General features: G+C 41.1%; 1 protein-coding gene across 5 annotated transcripts in view; it reads right to left on the bottom strand.

The window, feature by feature from the left end:
- Positions 1 to 21,520, bottom strand: part of galnt2 (UDP-N-acetyl-alpha-D-galactosamine:polypeptide N-acetylgalactosaminyltransferase 2) — a 52,692-nt gene that overhangs the window by 25,391 nt on the left and 5,781 nt on the right. The window lies entirely within an intron of this gene.

Consider the following 21,520-nt stretch of genomic DNA (forward strand, 5'->3'; position numbering starts at 1 on the left):
GTGGATTTAAAGTATCTTTGCCTTGACGCACACATCTAAGACTGAATATCATGTTCTGTTTAAAAATAAAGATTGATGATTGTGTGTATGTGTTATTGAGAAGAGAGTGCTGGGGGGAAAATGTGGGCGTATGGCTTTAAATGATAGTACAGTTTAATATTGGATAGAGATAAGGGAAATGAAACGCAACAGATGGCCACTGGTCGGTTACGAACCCCGGGCTGCTGCGGCAAGCCTTTAATTGAGGGAACGCCTGCTCTACGAGCTGCGCCACTGGGGCTGCGCATTTTTATGTGGGATGTACATTATTCTTTAAACAGATTTAGATCTGGTTTCTTTACTTGCGCACGAGGAACAGATGATGCTGGCGTGCATAACAATTGTTTCGCTAGTTGGCTGCATAATGATCAAATACAAACGCAATACCAACAACTCAACAGCAATAACGCATACCACTACGACAACAACCCACAAATTGTGCAATGTTTAGAGCGGTTATAAAGTGTTGAGGCGCTCAAATTCAAAACTGTCTCAACCTGTCAGAATCGAGACGAGGCAGTGGCAGCGAATCACCTGATTGGACCGCGAACCAGTCCAGTGATTCATTCAGGAAATGAAGCAGTTACTGCTTCGGACGTCACATGTCACGTGACTTGAAGCAAGCTTCGAAGCACTGGTTCTATGTAATTGTAGTCCATAGTTTGAAGCACGTATCGAAGCTTCAGTATCACACTGCCATCACTTTATTATTATTCCGGTTTTAGGAGCATTCTTTGGACATGTAGGCCGTACAGGCGCATTCAGAATATGTGCCTCAATTTGGTATTAAACCATTGTTTGCAGCGTATTGCCTGTTTGAGATCAGCAGCGTTGTAGTTTGCATACCCAAAAGAAAAGCCTTGAGCAATAGCAAGACCCTGAAGGGATCATTAATTGTATTATTCACACCTGTGCTTTTCAAACTGTGACATTTAAAAATGTCTCCAATGAAAAAGGCGGATATTAGCAACCCTGCAGCTGGCACACTTTAATGTAATCATTGTTTCATGTGACACCTGTGTTAAAGAAGCACATCAGCTTAATGTGAGCACTGCAGTCACATGAATTCAGCATTAAAGCCTAAACGTATAATTAAGATATATTATTATCACATTCTGATTCAAGATGTTCTCAATCTGTTCTCAATTTATAATCGATTTATAAGACGACCACTTAAATGACAGACAGCTGGCCGAACAAGCAGCTGTTGAATGTTAAACCAGTTTACTGCTGAGTGTTGAGTGACCTTGCACACTTTTATTTTCTGGGTTTTTTCCCCTGACTGCATCGATTTAAAACATTATTTTATTGTTAAAATTATTAATATGTTAATATCTTAAATTCCATTTTGGAATTAAAAATCTGTTTAAAGTCCCACGCCTTTCCGATGCTTGTATCCCCTCGACACGCTGATGAACAGACTGTGCTGGGAACAGATCAGCAAGTTCCCTGCTTGTAAATGCCAAATATGTATTTTATAACTGCAGTTCTAGGTTCTACTTTTATACGTTTTAACTGCATAATATCATCGTTAAACTTCTTTTTAAATGAGCAGATGGGAGAGCAGAGTAACGTGACAGAAGGGGCAATGAGAAGGAGTGAAAGAGACCAATACAGAAACAATTTGGGAACTTATCATCATGAAAAAAAGGTTGAATTGGGGAAATGTGGTAATGAAAGTACAATCCTGCAGCTGCATCTGTGCCGCTTGCTTCCCCTCTCAACCCCCTGTGATTTATGGGAATTGCAGTCCATCACAGATAGCACCGAGAGAAAAAGCATTTGGAGATGATGAGAACAATGCAGTGCTTTAGGGACCAGTACGAGTGATTTATCAACAAATGGTTGCTATAAATATGACTTAATCGCTGATTGAAACATGATTTAAAATGGTAAGTATAGAGCAGATGTTGGAGAGCTATTTTTATAACTCGCATCACATGAATGGGTTTGGAAACCTCTTAGTGATAATGGCCCTAGCCTTTATCTGCCTCGCCCACAAACACAAACTTGATTGATTAAAACTGTGCACACACAAAAAGACATTTAAAGACTACAGACAACAACGGAATAACTGCTCGCCTGATATTCATCAAACCTGGTGAAAGAGTGTATCGTGGGCCGAGGAAGAAGCCATTACATTTTGTAGCGGATCTGAATCACTTGTTTAACTTCCGTTAACATTGCGTGATAGAGCATTTGTGCTGTATCCATGAGGTGACGGAATAATCGTAAAAGTTCCTGAGACATATCAACGTGTCGTTAAACACTGAGTGATTAAATACAAGACATGTTCTTTATAGTGTCTGTGTTGTGTCCACATTATGACTCATGTACACACCAAAAGTCGGAAAAACAACTTCCCAACTCTGTAGGTGGGACCATCTGAGGAGCACGTGACCGCACCATTGGTTCTTACAGAGCGGTAGATAAAGGACTGATACCACTCGTGTCTGTCCAGTAAATAAGAAGCTCCAGCATGCCGTCTGGAAACAGCCAGCCTGGCTCTGGACTTCTTTAGTTCTTCCCTTTCTGTATCTTTCTCCTTCTTCTCGTCTCTCCCTCCATCTTTCTGTCTCTCATTCCTTCCTTCACATCTTGTTGTCTCTCTCACTTTGTGTTTCTTTCTTCTGCCGAGTCACTTTGGCAGCCATTTGCTTACTCTGCCGTCTGACAGATGGTCATGACACAGAGGCAAAAAGACGAGCTTCATACACACATCGAGTTATTTTTTTTAAACACACACACACACACACACACACACACACACACACACACACACACACACACACACACACACACACACACACACACACACACACACACACACACACACACACACACACACACACACACACACACACACACACACGGCTCATTCAGAGGAGGACAGTTGAGTCGTCTGTCACTGTGGTGTAAAGCCAGTTTCTGTCCAGCTCTCTGGTCAGTGAGAGAAGAGCTGAAGTTAATCTCATGAATTCCCCACTAAGAAAAGATTATGTTGTAAAGGCATGTAAAGAGTGGTTTTAAATATCAGTGTGAGGTATAACTCCTTTTGTTTTGTTATCTTTTAGACTTGTTTCATCTGCCTTTTTAGGATTTCCCCCTGTGGCGGTTGGTTTGTTTTTCCTGGTTTGAGCCACCTAACAACTCTCGTGGGTGTTCGTGTCCCTGCGGTTTGTGTTTATCTCCGTGCTTTGTTGTTGGTTTATGTAGGGCAGCATCAAGCATCTTATTGCACACACAGTGCGATCAAGATTATATAGTCATTGAGAAAAGAGGGACTATTTTGGGGCTTTTTATGTCACGCTGCACCACAGGGTGACAGGAAACTAAAAGGGGCCAATGAGAAAAATGACAGGTCATGAGCAACACTGCCACAATGTGACAGGTACATGCTGTATGTCAAAGCACCTGCAGTCAACTAACTATGAACACACACAGAGGCTGTCAGAATTCATTTTAATATTCAAATTACCGTCGGATGTCACAAGAGACTAAATCTGCCTGTTGCACATGTCAAAAACAGCTATTTCTATCCTCCAGCTTTATAGCTGATTGTACTGAACGCATCTCTGGCTCTTCGTGTTGTGACTTCATGTGAACTGAGAGAGTGCTGCTGCTCACAGTTTCTCCTCCAAGCAAAGTCTTAAAGATATTTAAATTCCCTTCAGTAAAAAGGCGAAACACACAGACTCAAATATAATATATAAACGGAAAAGCCACATGCTATTAATCTACAGAGTTCATGTATATTTAACACAACAAATTTACATTTAAGGTTGTTTTAGTCCATTTTCAGTCCATTCATAGGAGGAAGGGATGCACGATGACATAAAGGCTTTAATATAAAATATCGGCTTCGGCTAGAAATGAACATTTCCTCTGATATGACTGCGATATATTACATTAAAATAAATGTGGCAGGGTTTACATGTAACCTAAGTTGAAGTAGTTTTATTGTAAAGCTCAGTGAATGTGTACATTTTGAAAAGTGTTGTATTTTTGTCAGTAGGAAAACAATTGTTAATTCCACTACAGGAGAGATGTTCTCTGCAATTAGGTGGAGAAAAGAAAGGTGCATATATTGGTACCAACAATTGTTGAAAAACATCAGCAAAAATGTAATATTGTGCATCATTACTACTACTAGAAGGAATCATCAGCCCTAAGAAACTTTTGTTTTTCAATTTAAGGATTTATGCAGGGCACAAAAGAGGTTTCACATATGCTTCTCTGATAATGGGATGGCCTCCAACAGATCTGACTCTGTGTGTGTGTGTGTGTGTGTGTGTGTGTGTGTGTGTGTGTGTGTGTGTGTGTGTGTGTGTGTGTGTGTGTGTGTGTGTGTGTGTGTGCACATGTGTCAGTTCATATTTGTTTATGTAGGGGTTTGTGAGTTCACATGCATAAGCCCATCAGTCTGGTTGCATGCGGGGGTATCTGTCAGCGTGTTTGATCCCGTCTTGGTCAAGCCTCTAAAAGTCAAGAGTATAATCCACAGTAATCTGATCACTGATAGATTAACTCAAATAGGAGCCAAGAGTTGACCAACACAAACAAAAGCACACTCAAATGACATGATCCCCACACGCACACGCACACACACACACACACACACACACACACACACACACATATTATTCAAGCTCTATGCATTTGAACCGTGCACACGACGACATCGTTACTCTCGGCCATTTGTAATAAAAATGCAAATTGGGATTTATTTTCTCTGCTATAAATTCAAACTCAAGCCAAAAATTGGTTTGGATTTCACAGCGTAAATCCAGATGAAACCATGTTTCTGATACAGCGAGCAGTGCCAATGATCTGATTTGCTCTGTGGGATTAAATCATCACAAAATCCCTCCAAGAGACGACAGTACAGGTACGGTACGGTACGGTACGGTACGGTACAGGGCATCAGGCATCAAGAGCAGCAGAGAGAGGGGAGGTAATGTAACGCACTGATGGACAGCAGCGCAGATGATACGATGTGCGGCTGAAGGTTGTCATTATTTAACACCCTGCTTAAATTAAATGTGTTACTCTGTTTCGTATTACACCGTTACATCTTGTACTGCTCGTACGCCGGGGGACTGCGGAAATTATGTTGAGAACAGGCAGCGCCTTCTGTTTTCAACGGTGCAAGGTCCCTGCTAAACAAAAATGTAATTAGCAAGAAACTAATTTGTTTCCATCAGTCTGCCAGGCAGTACTATTAGCTACATGCTAGCGTCAACATACTAATAACCTCCCAGTGACGATGCTTTCATGTCGATGCTAAACAGTTTCACATGTTAGCATGATAACTAGCACTGAAGTAAACACAAAGTACAGCTGAAGCTGAGGGGATGGTTCAAAGTCTCCGCAGTCTACCTGGATACACAAGAGAGGGCTTTCAAAACAAAATGTTATCGTCATTATTTTACTTTTACGATCACTTTTACGAGAGGAAGTTGTATATCACCATCCTACCTGCTCACACAAACACTAAACATGTCAAAAGAATGACGTTCCCTCAGAAGTCAGTACAGTCACCGGTGCCTGGGAAACTAGTTAAGCACCTTAACATCACCTGATCCCCTCTGGATTATCTCTTCTTCTCCTCTCACTCTATGCAAGACAAATATACTAAAATGTGAAAGTAAAATACACACAAAAGGAGCATTACCCTACATTCAAGGCAAACTTCTTTTGAAAGAATCAACAGCAGCTGAGAATACAATATTAGTTCTTATTAATATTTATACCCAGCAATAACCACAAAGTCTAAGCTTTGACATAGAGCGCGCGCAAAGAGTTTATCATCGCCCGAAGCCTGGTGAGAGGCGGCTTTTCACCTCTTCACACTTGACCTGGAAATGATCCTGCCCTGTTGTTAAACTTCAAGACAAGAACAAACGCCAGAGTTGAGCAAACAATAACCACAGAAGAGAAGAAGAAGAAGAACAAAGACAAACGTTTGTAGAAATCTGATTTCTACATATTTGTTTGAGTCTACAGTCACGCTCTGCGAGACTGTATTCAGGATTTAATTATTGTTCAGGCTAAAAGCTAACATGCTCCAAACAACAACGCTAACTTACAGATGTTTAGCATCTTAGGTTAGCGTGTTAGCTAGAATGAGCTAATTAGCACTCAACACAAGTACAACCAAACAACTTTAGAACACAAACAAACAGTTTACCAAAGTAATAGGAGTTATTATGAAGAAATTAAAAGGCCAGAGAAACTCCACTTTTCCAATTAGCTTCTCCCAATTTGCCTAATCTTCACAGTTCATGAAAAGCAATTAAAAAGCAAACTCGCTCAAGGGGTTTTTGCAGTTCCTGAACTTTACATTTCTTATAGTTTATAGACCTGGCCTGTGTGAATGAATAAGTGTCTCGTGGACAATCATTAGAAACCAAGAGTGCTGTGCTGGCTCCAAGACCACCAACGTGTCTCAGGTACAATCGCCCCCGACCCTCAATGTTGAGCAGGGAAATAGAATTGGGGACATGGCATGTATTTTGTACACAAATGTGTCATTGAGAGCGCCGGCGGTCACATGGTAAGTGTGTTAATATCCGCGATTCATGCTCCCTGTGGCGATGCCATCCTCTCCGGCTCGCACGCCAAGTTGTTTATTTAGAAGAAGAAAGAATCTAGAACAAGTCACTTTTTTCTTTTCCTCCTCTTTAATCACAACACTGTGTCCTCGGGCCACACACACACACACACACACACACACACACACACACACACACACACACACACACACACACACACACCACACACACACACACACACACACACACACACACACACACACACACACACACACACACACACACACACACACACACACACACACACACACACGAGGAGGGAGGATGCAGACGGAGGGTTTTTTGGCATTTGTAGAGCAGAGCTTTCCAGTAAAGCGGTGTCGAAGTTTGTTTTTGTGCCTCTGTCGAAACAAACTTTTTTTCTCCTTCGTCATGTGGCGACACCTCCTCCCGTCTCCCCTCTCCAGGTGCCACCTCCCACCGAACACCTTCTTACTCTCTTCTTGCTCATTTTTCCCCCTCAGTCAAGAACTTGTCTGTCTGTTATTTTCTCGATGCTGCTTTAGCCGAGCTCGTCTCTACTCGCCACCTACGGCAGTCACAAAGAGCAGGAGAGCTCGCTCAAACCGCACACATCAAAAGATGTTCATTTAACCATATGGTCCGATACCTCACAGGACTTCAAGTGAGATATAATGATGCTTTGGGTCAACGCCTCTAATTACAGTGAAAACATCTCGTCTTCAGCGTGCCGGCTGATCAGGAACTCTGTTTGAGACGATGCGTGAACTCTGAATTTATCTAACTGCTTTTGTTCAAATACTGCTGAACGGAAATATTAGTGGGAACATTTTTGCACATGGCTGATTACACTCTCGCCAAAGTTGGTTGGCAGACATGCGAGAACGTAGCCATAGCGAGAGCGAGAGAGATAGATGGGGACAGGAAATTTGAAAATGATAAAGAGACAAGAAAGCAGAGCATAAGGATGCAATAATCAGCCAATGGGAGGTTTATCCACGTCTAATAAGTCAAACTACAGCATGTGGAGTTTCATCTGACATTAAAAATGACAATAAACACGTTACAGAGTCGTGAATTATATTATACACATCAAAATAAATAACTGAACTTCAAACGATATTAAAAAAACATCTTAATATTCTTTCAAGTCTGTAAGAAATCACATTTAATGACTTCTTTTCTGTGTTACTTGCAACTGAAACAAATTAATCATTAAAATATACAGTTTTCTCATTATTTTAGGGGACGTATATGGTTTCTTCAGACATTTCATAATTCAAAAAGAGCCTATTAATAGAAAAATAAATCACGCTGCTCCTTTGTGTGGGATGAACTGGCTCATTTGTCTGCACACATATTTCTGCATATGATGAAAACAAACTACTCCACAAAAAGACAAAACTATGCATGACATTGACACCATTCATCCAGCAGTAATTAAACTGTCAAATATTTAGGTTCAACTTAACAAGCCAATTCAGTACAAGGACATCTGTAAAAATTGAAAAACATAAATAAAAAAGGAAGAGAGAATAAATCTACCCGGACTTGGAGTAGTCAGCCGTCCCTGAATAAAAAAAAAACAGTACTGCTCTCCATCTGTCTCTTTCTTTGACGTTTAATAAGGCGCAACAGAGGAGGGAAGTTATTCAAAACATCGCAGAAGTATCAGAAGTGTGTCAGACTCTCATACAAACGCACCCCTGCAGATGCACGGCCGTAAGAAATGCCTGCTCCGCTTCAAACACATGGAGGAGATAATTAGGCTCCGTGTAACTTTAAGATGTTAAAAACCTATATACAAGAGAAAAAGAAGAGCGAGAGGGAGGACAGACCAACAGAAAGAGGGGAGGGGGCTGTTTGTAAAATCCACAAGACTTTAACCCTGAGGCCCTGTCGACTTCACTCGGTCGAGAATTCAGACTGCACTGAGCAAACTGTGACAAGTCTCACCAGTGTGTGTGTGTGTGTGTGTAAGGGAGAGTGAGAGAGACTTGGGGGGTGTGAGTCAGCTCAATGGAGCAATTGTGTGTGCTGGCCCCCTTCCCAAAACCCCATCTGCATCACACACACGCGCGCAAAGAAAGCTGCACGCGCACGCACACGCACACACACACACACACACACACACACACAAAAAAAGAAATCTGACTAATTATCTTCAGTTCCTGGGTTTTTGTTTAACACTGGCTGGAGTGGGTGACGTCTGAATCAGCCCAGATGAAGATGTCCAATGGGCGAGTTTACTCTGGTGAAACTTAAAACCACAAATCACAGCTGACACGTTCAGGAAACATTAAAAGAATCCATGTGAGCAACAGGTAGAGACGATGTCTTTGGCGTTAATTAGAAATCTCACTGATGAGAAAGACAGATTCACTCTTGATGCTCTGAAAACATCCACCATGTGGACCACATTTCTGACGGGGAACATACCAAACATTTCCTCGTTGCAGCTTTCTGTAAGATCTGATGATTTCATTGCCAAATGTGATAATAAATTAAATTTAATATTTTGGGTTTGGGACTGTGACAAGACATTTGAAGATGTCCCCCTGGGTGGTGCTGCTCTGCTCGTGATGCTCTGGAACAAATTTATTTGACACGGACCGAGTTCATAAACTCTGTGCAGAGCCCGAGATGCACAACATTTAATGAACAACAACATTTTAAATGCAAATACAGAAGGTGTTACATTCTGAGAGGGAGGTCATGGACATACGTCGGATGAATGCAACATGTGACGATAGAATTATTTCTGCGTCTGAACTACTGCAGACTCCACTCATCACTGAGCTCAAACTACAGAATACAGATGAATAAAATGTAAAATTATTATCCACTAAACTGTCAATTATTGATAACTGTCTATTGATGTTTAAAATTGCTTAAGTCTAAAACCCAAAGATATTCAATTCACAATTATAGAAAACATTAAAAGCAACAAATGTGGGAAACATTTGAGATTCTGTGGACTTTGTATATATTATAATATATGTATATATTAAGTTTAGTAAGTATACATTGTATAATAAAGCTGCTTATTTTCATAATCTGATGTCAATCTCAGTTTATGAAGTCCTTTAAACGTCTTGTTTTCATTTCAAAACCTAAATATTCAGTTTAATATAATATAAAAACAGTGAAAAGCAGGAAATCTCCATATTTAAGAGGCTGAAAACAAACTCGAAAATCGATTATCAAAATAGTTAGCAATTATTTTGTTTAACTAATCAACTAATTGTTGCAGCGCTGTGATTAATAGTGAAGTTGACCGAGGTCAAAGCACCCCTACTGTACAGCCTCATTAAACATCCAATTAACTTCCTATGGAAACAGTGAACGTACTGCCCATTAATAATTGGCATGATATTTATTGTCTCCTGATAAAGACATGAGCTGGTGAAATGAGGCCGATCTCCCAAAACACTTAGTGTTCCTTTAAGGTCGGCCTGTTGCCGAGGACAACCAACCAAGCGATGGTTCAACAGACACAATAATCTGAGCTCAGGTTCATGGTGTCCGTTACTTCTTTTGTTGTAGCTGCAGTAAGGCACGCACACACGCACGCACACGCACCACACGCACACGCACACACACACACACACACACACACACACACACACAAGTCTTTTCATGTTGCGTGAGAAGAGTCAGAGACAGGACCTTCTGTGTTTCTGGCCTGCAGACATGAAAGCGCATCACAAGCGGGAGATAAAAAGTGAGAAAGAATGCAGAAAGGACAGCTGGAGAGTACACTTGATTCACAGTTGATGACAGGAGCAGTGGGGAGATCTGTGAGAAACGAGAGGGCAGACGAACAAGAAAGGCAGAGCGATGGGACGCTAGACCCAACAAGTCATCTCTGTTATCGTGTAAAACTATGTGGTTTTCATCCCTCTACCTGGATTTAAAGATCCATGATGATGACTGAGTAGCACTCAAGGCAGTCATAACACCCTCATATGAAGGCATGACACAATCAGAAGCTGACAATCATCCGCCGAAAGGAAAAAAGTTGAAAATCAATCCCTGAAATCTTTTTTGAATGTCAGATTGTCACGAGGCGGTAATGATTATATTCGGTCTTGTGAAAGTTCCTTATTCCCCGCTGTTAAGACAGCAGGAGTTTGAGAATTAATTTGAACAAATGACGCCTGATAATGAGAAAGTTCACATTTACATTTTTAGAAGAGAGGGAGTGCGCCGCTGGAGACACCGAAAGAGGGAATGCAAAACAAGACGAGGCCACGGGGAGAAGGAGAGAAAGATGGAGACGCTGAGAGACGGAGTGGGGAGGGAGATGGAGTGAAGTGCTGAATCATCGCAGCAGAGGGGAAAAATTAGGCCAGAGTGGAGGGCTGCAGAGGGTGGGGATGTTAAAATCCCCAATTCAGTTGTACAAATTCTTTCATCAACCACTTGCTTCCTCTCTTTTCTTTCCCTACACCGCCCTCTTCCTCCCTCTTTGATGCCGCTCCTCCTCCCTGCTAACAGTAAATGATTGTCCCTCCTCGACCACAGCGGCGGTCTGTGATTACTACCACCAAAAATGTTCCTTCTTGTCATGAATGCTACAGTACTGATAGCCACTGGAAACGCAACACAGCACATGTTACATCATACATAGGAGTGTGTGTGCATATGTGTGTGGTTGGAACAGGAAGGAGCTTTAAGTCTATAAATATTTTCTTTCCCATAGAAGGAGAAACGTTTTCTGTAAGCCCGGCAGGGGAAGGTGTGTGTTTTCGTGAATGGGTATCATGTATGGGTGTGAGCAGTAGTGGCGGGTAATGTGTGTATGTGGCTCAGTGTGTGTGTGTTTATGTTGATGCAAAGCCAAGGTGTGTGTGCTGCATAAATCTTTGTGTGGATTCAACGTAGAAACATGCACATATGAAACATGCACATATGAAACATGCACATATGAAACATGCACATATAAAGCACATGTATAACACGCACGCACTAAGCCACAGTATTGTACTTCGATACATTTTGCTGGACTGGCAGGAAACATAGTTCCTAATACGAGTCAAGTTACAAAAACTCTGGATCCTCCAATTCCCATGATGCAACTCAAACCAGTCTTTCATTAGACCCTTCCAGTCTGGTTACCACACTTGTCTTGTCAAACTCATCGCCCGCAGTTTGTTACTCTGGCGTTCTGTTACAGACGAGGCGTTCACACGGCAAGCCTTATTGATCAATTCGGATTTATTGTCAATACCAGTTTGTGTGTGCAAAGTGGCGCGTTAATACTATTTGTCCATCATTAATACATCAGGTCCTGATGGGTCGCATTACACGTGTGTGGATGCAGCCGTGTGTCTGTGTCTGTGTGTGTGTGTTATAACAAAACCTCACAGACGTGTTCAACAGGCTGAAGTTACAGAAACGGGCGCAGATGCAAGACCTTCAACAAAGTTACACACTCCGACTCTTGTTCTGTAACTTTGGCAGAACACGAAAGGAGATTTTCTTCTGTAATGTGATACAGGCCCGTTGAAACAAATTGCTACTCTCATCATGCGGCTCGCCCCGGGGGAAGGCGTGTGTCCTATTTTGAGTTACGACCTATAGTTTCAGTAACAAGACAGTGACATATTACAGACCTTAATTTTTATGAGCTGGGCGTTTGTACAGTTGCTCGGTGTGTTGTAGGATTCAGAAGTCATAAACATTTTTGCCATGGCCCATTTCACAAAGCCGCTGGAAGAGTCCTTATCATTACATCACATCTGTGACGTGTGAACAAGTAACACTGCTTAATGTTGGAAATAAAAACATGAAGCTGAAACATGTCCACAGGTGGGAACATTACAGCACACATAACTACTTATATCCCCACTGGTTAGTTGTTCTGCTCATTTTATGTGCTTCCTGCTGTATTTGTTCTCCTTAAATAGAAAGGTCGGTCCAATGACCCAAAGGTATAAACCCGGCTTCTAACTAGAGAACATCCTGTATCTCCTGTTCATTTGCCAAGTTATCAAAGAGTAAAACTATTTAGTTTACGGATGACATATGAAAGCTTTGGGTTGTTCTTTTTCCAACGGTGCGAGTAAAGGCCGTCATTATCTGCTAAATGTACTTTTGTTCATTCAATGATCAAAGTTTAATTTAGGCCGTACTGTGATATGCTGTTGTTGAGTCAGCAGTGATATACAAAATAAAACTGCATGTGGTACACTCGACTTGGCAGCAGAGTTTGAACATACTGTATTATTCATTTTCTTTAACTTAATCATATTCTGGGGTTTTTTCTTGATCATATCATCAAGAATTGTGAGCTGAAAACTGTCAAACAACAGCTGGAGCAACGGGAAACATATCACAAAGTGTGCCGCAATATGCTAGAAACTAAATTGAATCAGTGTGTTCGTGCAGGCGACCCGGCTGGTTTATGACCATAACAATGTATTGCATTGGCTTGGAGCACCACAGGGCACAATGATTCGGTGGCGGTTTTAATTAACACAGGTCTGCTCTCCGCCCCCAATACACAATCACTTAACACCGGTTACCAATGTTTTTTTCAAATGCGTCCTTTGGGCCGAATATTTGTGGTTTATTTCCCCGGTTGACATTTTGCTCATTTGTGAGAAGAATCGATCGAGCCTGACTGAAGCTGCGAGAGGATACAGTGCTCGGCCCAAACAGGAACAATTAACGCCCGTCTTGAAATTCAGCTACAAATTGATGTATTCAGTCATCAGACAAGTGGCAGAGCGTAAACAGACATTTACTTTCAGCACCATTTTCCTTATGCAGAGCAAAAACTAAAGTTTGATTTAATTTCTAGTGCGTTGCTGTTTTTAGGAACAGTGCGTAACCGAGAGAGAGCTCAGTAATTTGCAACGGAAACAGCAGACGCAGCCAGAGTACAAATGCTCTGGTGCCACAATCTATCTCAATCCTGCCATTACAGTTTTGAAAGTGTCATTTCATTTAGCGATGTTCATGCATTTGAATTAAGACAGCTGACATGAGCCACGCAACACAGCAAACCCTCTGCTTCTTGTTTATAGTTGCACTTTCCTTGTTCTGCTGTATTTAAACACCGTTGGGTCAATCATTCACAGGCGGGGCGGGACGGTGAACTCTGACCTTTGAGAGCATCAAATGCTCTGCGGCTGCCGTGTTGTAAATGGACTGCAGCAGAAGGGAGAGTGACAGCAGGGGGGGAGCGGGAGCGGTGTGTGTCAGGAACAAACCAAGCTGGCCGACAGTACTGCTAGAATGAAACAGTCCGAGTATTCTCAAACAGAGAGGGCAAAATAAATACACAGTCTAAAAGTAGGAACGTACCGATCCGATGTTGGTCCGATGCCTGGCCAAAAACACTGGATTGGATTTTGGAGGCGGTGGGGGGGGGGGGGGGGTATAATCGATCCATTAGCCTGAACTATCTGTCAACAACTGCCATTGAGGTGTCATTGAGTCGAGTTATATCCGGTATTTTACACTGTAATTATAATTCCACTTTAGTTAGAACATGTTTGAATGGTGCTAAAAGTTCATTGTGTGAAAAAGAAGCAGCAGTATTGCACAACAGAGTCATGCCGTATGTATTTCTTCCTTCAGGGGAGTAGAACATGTGTTTCTTTTTAGATGGCTAGGTTAAGTACATTCATGCACATGTGTTATAACATATACAGCTTAGTTGCTTAAGAGAGTAAAAAAGATGGCATCAGATTAGTATCAGGAGATACTCAAGGTTGCCGTATCGAAAATGAAAAAGTGGTACAGAGCCATCACTATCTAAAACGTGAACAAACACCCACAACACCTCCCCAAAGCTCGGACTCAGAGAGCCGCACCTGCGTCTGTAAACTGTATGTTAGCGGCAGCCTCGACTCCAACAGGAGGTTAGACTCCAGCGCATTATAACATGCAGCAGAGAGAGCGTGAAACAACCTATTTCAAACCAACCCACGCTAAGGTGTTAGATGGTTTTTGCTATTCTTAGCCCGTCTTGATGGAGTCTGACACAATCACATCTGCTCCACCCCCACCGAGCTGAAAGCACAGATAAATCAAACCTACCTTTTAAGGCAGAAACGGAGACACAAAAAGGGCAGGAGGCCTACTGGCCCAGGAGCTCAGGATATTCTGTTACCCCCTTCATGTAGGTGGTTTCGGGCTCAAAGTGGGTCACAGGCCTGCTTCTGGAGGGTCTACATGATGACAATTTTGTGTATATTTATAATTGGCTCCCAGGGTGACCGACTGAATTTCTGGCCTACTTAAACAGAACAAACGTAAAAAAAAAAAAAAAAGCACAATAGTCCATAGTAGCATGGACAAGAACAGAGAAGAGTATATTCGTGCAAGACACAAAGAAAGCAAACAACCGGAGGAGAGCGGAAATATGGAAGGAAAACAGAAGGTGGGAGCGATAGAGGGGAAGAGAGTGCATTACCATATGGCAGGTAAGAGAGAAGCTGAAGAGTTTAACATCATCATCACTCTGAAATATGTCCTGAGTAAGGGGAAGTTGGTTGAAAACGCAGTCTTCAGCTCGCTTTTTAATGTTTCAAGCTGACTCGTCTTAAAACAAGACCCCTGTAAAAAGGGTAATACAGTGGCTACATACATATATTACGCTAAAAGACGAAGGCAGAGAGTCATTATCACCACCAGCTAATAATCCATGTAGACGACATGGGAATAAAGAATCGGCTTGGGTTGCAGGAGCGCAAACTTCCCCAAATCCAAGCAGGATGAAAAACAAAGATCCTAAATAAGGTCATCATAAACCATAAGGCCCCCCTGCATAAATAAAGGACTTTTTGTAAGTCTGTTCTTCCTCACATGAAAATTGCATTTTTAAAATGAAGCGGCCCATCCCTATTAGCATCCCGCATGAGCTCGCACACAGTGGAGCGATACAGCGGACGTGCCGTCATGAACTGGGCTTGTTTTAATACATAACCTGTACCAACCTGACGCATCACTGGTTACTACTGTAAGGTTGTTAATGTTGGCAGTGTAGGTTATAACAGACTATCCATCCATTCCTTGCACTTCTGCTCTAACGAAACAGTCAGCTTATATATTTACAGGGAAACTAAACACCTCAGTAAGTTTTCTTCATAAATAATGCCACTACAACAAAGAAATGTGCCACTCAGCTACAAACCGTTTGCTGGCAGCGCTGGTGTTCCTGACTGGAACTGATGAGTACATCAGCTTATTTGGAGTAACAAAGAATTTCCTACCATAAATCATTGTACATGAACTCATACAATTACAACTGGCACAGGCTGTAAAGTCCTGAGGCAGCAGAAGTAGTCTGGCGTTACACATAAACCTCTGTTGATAGGAACCTTGTACTGAGTTTATGGTAAAAATAAAAGGTATATGTTAAAACATTTAACATTATGTTAAATGTATAAATGCATGCTTCTATTTTTACAGAACCACCAGCTAAGGTTTCTGTCACCAGAGGGATACACCATACAGTAGCAGTCTGTTTTTAGAACCAGCCTAGCTGTGCCGTCTCAGGCTTCTTCTTTTTTTTTGTAAATGTGATATTCAGGATTTTTCCTTCAGAATTTCAACCACTTCGACAGATGACTCCTATTCATGCTGCCTTACTTCTTTTTTAAGTCATCCAGGTCAGACACAACAACTCAACTTGAAGGGATGAGTGGAAGAAAACATTTCTGGCTCGCCAAATTGTGTAAGAAGTTGCTGTATAAACACAGGACCGTCTGAGAGACAAACACAAAAGTCCTTAAATCTGCTGACGTGTCGCTGAGAGGAGAGGAAAAGCCCACAGGAAAAGACAGGAAAATGGGAACGCAAAATGGGAACACACACACACACACACACACACACACACACAGTGTCATGACTCTACATAAAACATGTGAGGCTCTAACAGGCTGTAGACAGGAACACTGTGCAGTCTGTGCATAAACTGCTCACTTTAGTTTCCAACCATTTCTGCAGTTACCCACTTTAGAGCAAATATCACTTTTTTACTTGAAGAAGCCGGTACAGCCGAGTCAGCACCTCTGCTTCCTGAAAACCCATTTCAACATACTGTAAAAAGACACTTCACAAGCTTCTTCTTTACTGGTATTGAGCAATAAGTAACATTACAAACTTTACTGTTGAATTTGGACCGTTTTTTATGGGTGTGTATGGGTGTGTGGTGTGTGCGTGTGTGTGTGATAACGAGGGTGGAGAGGTCACGAGTGGCAGCTGTAGTCGGTTAAATCAATAAAATCTTTTTCAACCTTTACGCTACACATTCTCCACAGGATTTGTCTTTTAGATGTTAGGTGTTGTAGTTCACATATTTGTTGCATCTATTTGGTGACATTGGAAAGACTAACAAAGACGGTTTTGATAAGTTTAGATTATTCGGATCTGAATGAAGTCTGTTATGAGGAAGAATTACTGTTTGTGTCAATGGAGTCTGGTGGCTTTGAGGAAAGCATATTATTCATATGCTTCGTGTGGTAATTAGTTATAACGATTGACCAAATCCCTGTCGATTTATTTTAATAGGTCTACATTTTCCGTTTCGGACAAACACATTTGACTATCGGGCAAGTGACTAGCTCTTATGACTGCATTTCATTCTGGTCTATTGAGGCTACTGTCAAAGGAGAAATTAATTATATCTGCATCGTCTTCCCCCCCCCCCCCCCCCCCCATGCAATATATAGCCCTTAATCACAGATATCAATGAACAGAGTGCAGTGGCTGCTAACTGAGCATAAATTAAAGAGTAATGTACGACAATAAAAGCACAAATTAAGCCAAGAGAACTAATTAAAGACACATCTGAAAGCCAAAGCACATCACTAATAGCCGTTTGTAACGGTACTATGAGTGTTTTTCTTACAGAATAAAAACGTTCCTGGGTAAAGCTGAAAACAAATGCTGGTCCATTATTGAATGGCCATGTTGTGATGCAGGGTGAGAAATTAACACCTCCCACCAGACCCGTGTTAAAAAATCTATCTACCCACCACTTTGGCAGATGGCCAGACATTATTTGGGCATTTCTTCCTTTTTTTTATTTTAAAACAAAATCAGTTACAGAGTTTCAACACAGAAGAACATTAATATGCTGATGAAGCCGTCCCACAATGCGTGCTGATTCTTTAATTAATTAATAAAAGAAGAAGTCATCATTGGGTAATATTTCAGTATTATCTTCTGAATCATGTTGTGATAAAACATCTCAATTAAATAAGAGGATATTATTTCCTCAATTGATCGTTGGATTGTATTACTCAACATGATTTTCCAAGTCAGCAGTGGCATTATATACTGACGTATAATTTGTTGACAAAAGACAGAAAAGAAAAAAGGGGTGAGAACAAAGATCTGCAAATCAATCGAGATTGGGGCCGATGCAAAAATGTCAGACGTATTCTGTGACCCAAATGTGACGGATCCACACACACACACACACACAGAGAAGTCTTTTCATGTTGCGTGAGAAGAGTCAGAGACTGAAGAAGTGATCGTTGCTTATAATAACACACACACACACACACACACACACACACACACACACACACACACACACACACACACACACCAGGTTGAGGTGGGTGGGTTTTGTATGTTGGCAGCAACAAACAGCTGAGAGCGGTGCAGATGGGACATTCAGGCAGAGATTCTGTATCCTTCAAAAAATAGGTTAACCTCAAACATTCTCTAGAGAGCTCATTCATACGCTGATACAGACTGCTCGTCTATTGATGAAGTCATTTCCACTTCTGATCATAGCACACACAGCCATCTTTGCTCTTGAATCATAGGTGGCAAAGGTAGAGCTCCAACTTCCTCTGGATTTTCAAAAAGACAAATTTCTTCCTCAACTTCACATCTTTTTCTGGTATAATGTAAGTGAAGCGCTTTGTCCTTCAGGTGGTTGAATATAAAAATAATATTCAAATTGTGAATCCTCATGAAGACATTTCAGTTGGTTTTCAAGTGCAGCTCCATCAGAAGAGAAATGGTAAGAAACTTGCACATTATGCACATCCTTTTTATAATTCCAGTCACACACAAACAGAGAGCATCATTTCCATTAAAGCACAGACTAGCAGCAGTGACTGGAAGTGCACCAACTAAATTATATAATTATATGGGTAGTTGCTGCACTTGTCATTTATTTAGTGATTTGAATGTCCTTGCCACAAAGAGGGCACAGGCGACACATCATATCCACCAGCACACTATCAGGCGGTTTTGAATAGTTTAGCCTGATAACAGGAACACAGATTACTGCCGACCTGACCGCTTGCTTCGCTGTGAAGTTCTGAAGACGTTAAAATTGTGAAGCGTCTACAACAGTTTGCCTTTCAGAGGGTTTGTTCCGTTTTCTCTTGATGTTTCAATAAAAAAAAAACAGATCTTTGAAAAGCCTCCGTGCTGGTCCCATGAACAATGGATATCCTCATCCCTTTCAACTTTTCCATGAATGCTTGTCGTCTGCCAGGGAAGAAAATCATCATAAGAAGAAAATAATCCAATTTAGAGCACACTCACAGATGCAACATGCTGTTGTGTTTAACCAAAAGAAAACCACCAGTGACTGAGTAAATAAGTGAAGTAAATAAAAATTGGAGTTGTCATGCCACAGAGCAGGATGTAGTGAAACCGTCCGACATCAGCAGATATACCTTTACGTTGCTATTAACCAAACTATTTGTCTTCCCTCTTGGCGATGTCTCAGTCTATATCTCCTGGTACCTGCACAACTGTTTGTCTGTTCACGCCAGTCATTGGGTTTAAGGGCTGGCGAGTCAGGACTAACTCCTTCTGACTGCTGGAAATAAAAGCTGCCAAGCCCGACACAACCCATTCTCCTGCTCAGATCCAGTCCTTCTCATTCATTCTGTGTTCATCTTTCCATCATCAACTCGTCTTTCTGTGTCCTTTATGCGGGGCCTAAATTATAGGGAGTGCTTTAATTGAATTGCTAAGCCTAGCCCCCCCCCCCCCTTAGCTGATGTTGCTCCACCTGTCAAGCTTTACGTTCTCACACGGTACAGATAGTTTACAAATGTTAACAGCAGCAGATTCTCAACTCAAACATTTTTGTAATTCTTGAGACAATTCGTAAGAGAGATACTTTCAGTGGAAGTAAAAAGAAACGCTAGCTAGCTTATTAAGCTAATTAGCTTAGTTAGCAGAGCATTAGCTAATGAAGTAGGGCTGCACAATATGTCGTTTTGTTATTGCGAAAGATTGCGATATTGTACTTTTTTGAGTTAGTTGAAAGAATATCAGTAGAAAACTGCACTTTAAATGTAACTAGTCACTTTTTTTATTGGTGTCTTTTGTATTCAGTTTAATTTGTTCTTTTTTTTAGCAGTATACTAAAAGCAGCAGAAATGCAGAACTGAGTATCATATCATTATTACATATCGCCTATAGTGCAGTCCTATAATAAAGCCAGCGTTAGCTCCATGACTTGGTTGAAACTGCCGTCTCCAGCTGACTTTTAAGTGTTTCCATCTGACTTGTATTTAACGAGAGCCCTGTGAAAGTGTCTTAAATATGCATTTGATACATAGCTACATGCAGCAGGCAAATAGACTGAGACCTCACCAGCTGATAATCCACGTTGACGACATGGAAATAAAGGAGCAGCATTGTTCTTGTATTGCAGTGTAGAGCCAGTTAGCCCTAGTATTATAACTAAAGCATGATAAAGAATAAAGTAAGATCAGTATTTCATTCTCCAAAGCTTGACAGGACTGCTGTGCCTAGTTGATTAAACAAAAACAGCTTCTTTCCTCCCATGTGTACCGTCAAGCATCCCTTGAGCAAGGCACCCCCCCCCCCCCCCTCCACAGAACAACATCGTCTCTCTCCAGGGACTCCCAGCGATGACGTTGTGTAACTCAATGTGACTGTGACGCAGCTTCTTGGGTTCAACAGAGTGTTTTTGTTTAACTTCACCCTTGGAAAATAAATCCTTAATAAACAACAGTCTTCTTCTCTGGTATCTCTATTAACACTCGGAATCTGTTGAGCGTCTGTCAGAAGTGATCGTTGCTTATAATATAAAACACACACACACACGTTTATCCGAGAGATTCGGTACCCAGGGATCCTCAGCTTAATTCAAACCTTTTATCGATTCAGTATTTGCTTCAGGGAATTGCATTTAATTAGTTGGTAATAATGGCTCGCTGACAGAAATTACACTGTATTCTGGCATTATGAGCATATTGAACTGCTGAGGCCTCAAGTGGTTTCAAAGCCACAGCTCTTTCAGCTAGATGATTGCACTGCAGTTACACAACAGCAGGGACTCTAACACATGTAATCAGTGTTATGAGTAAAGTGTGTGTGTGTGTGTGTGTATGTGTATGTATGTATGTATGTATGTATGTATGTATGTATGTATGTATGTATGTATGTATGTATGTATGTATGTATGTATGTATGTATGTATGTATGTATGTATGTATGTATGTATGTATGTATGTATGTATATATATATATATATATATATATATATATATATATATATATATATATATATATATATATATATATATATATATATATATATATATATATATATATATATATATATATATATATATATATATATATATATATATATATATAAATAAAAAGAGTGCATACAAAAACAATTTGACTGCAAAGATTACAGACACACTGCTGGGACTGTGTGTGAGAGCTAAAGATGATGTTGTGTCTTACTCCGGCAGACGGTGCGGTCTCCTGTGCTGAAGAGCAGGAGGGCAGCATCCCCCTTGTTGTGCATCGATAACAGGCCAAAGACAAAACATACACTAATAACACACCATCATCACCTTCACCGAGCGGGTGCAACTCATCCATGTTTCAAACAATATCCGATTTAAAAACAGTGACACCTGTGACGA

Source organism: Cottoperca gobio, chromosome 3, assembly GCF_900634415.1.
Source record: "Cottoperca gobio chromosome 3, fCotGob3.1, whole genome shotgun sequence".
Classification (NCBI taxonomy): Eukaryota; Metazoa; Chordata; class Actinopteri; order Perciformes; family Bovichtidae; genus Cottoperca; species Cottoperca gobio.